This window comes from Myotis yumanensis, unplaced genomic scaffold (assembly GCF_028538775.1).
Source record: "Myotis yumanensis isolate MYYU_CA2020_CCGP unplaced genomic scaffold, mMyoYum1.0.hap1 SCAF_3, whole genome shotgun sequence".
Lineage (NCBI taxonomy): Eukaryota > Metazoa > Chordata > Mammalia > Chiroptera > Vespertilionidae > Myotis > Myotis yumanensis.
In genome coordinates, this window is record NW_027223754.1 from 79,077,136 (window position 1) to 79,078,178 (window position 1,043).

The following is a 1,043-nucleotide window of genomic DNA, read 5'->3' on the forward strand; positions in this document are numbered from 1 at the left end:
TTAATATAAAAAATTTTTTTATATTAAAACATACATAGAGAAGGACTGAATATATAAAAGTAAATAAAACATACATAGAGAAGGACTGAATATATAAAAGTAAAATTCAGTGCTTTTGAATTCTGGAGACGTATGTGTCCTTACTTGTGAGGCAAAATAGTATGAAAATAGAATACAGCTGGCCCTCTGCATCTGCAGGTCCACATAGATAATCCATCTATGGATGAAAAATATTTTCCAGAAAGTTGATCCCAAAACAATACAGGGAAATAGCTACTTACCTAGCATTTACATTGTATTAGGCATCATAAGTAGTCTTGGAGATGATTTAAAGTGTATGAGGTGAGCAATGTGCATACATTATATGCAAATCATTTTTATAGGGGACTTGAGCATCCATGGACTTTAGTATGTTAGGGATTTCTGGAATCAATTCAACGTGGACACTGAGGAAAGACTATAATTTGAGAACTGTATTCACGCTGTCAGTACATATACCAAAATTGGAAAGATACAGAGAAGATTAGCGTGATCCCTATGCAAGGATTACACGAACTGGTGAAGCATTCCATATTTTAAAAATCCTATACAATAAAGATGTACTATGCAAATGGTCGTTACATAAGGACTGACTGTGTAAGGACGGGATCACGGATCAGCAGGAGGGTGGGGCAACAAGCTACAAGCAGGTGGCACAGAGCTACAGGAGGGGGCAGATCAGCAAGCTATGGGGGAGCAGGGGGAGGGGGAATGAGGGGAGCTATAGGAGGGCAGCAGCGAGGTACTGGTGCATGGATTTGTGCACAGGGTTACTAGTATAATGATAATTTGAGAGTGATTAAGGCTGGAATCTGAGATAAACCAACCTGCTTGTAGAATTGATTGGCCTCCTTTAGAATATTCTTTTTACCAGATCACAGTGTCCAAAGGTATTATTTGCTGAGAAATATGTAAAAATGTATGAGTTTTCAGTGTAGTAAAGGAAGTCACCTTTCAATAAGTTTTATAAAATATGCTTAGGTAGAAGTACCTAGCCAGTTCTT

At 37.7% G+C, this 1,043-nt stretch overlaps 1 non-coding gene across 1 annotated transcript; it reads left to right on the top strand.

Annotated features, from left to right (window-relative positions):
* The first annotated feature begins 473 nt into the window (after window positions 1–473).
* Window positions 474–578, top strand: LOC139007808 (U6 spliceosomal RNA). The gene has a single exon (XR_011470966.1). It is a non-coding gene; the product is annotated as a U6 spliceosomal RNA (small nuclear RNA).
* Window positions 579–1,043: the final 465 nt, after the last annotated feature.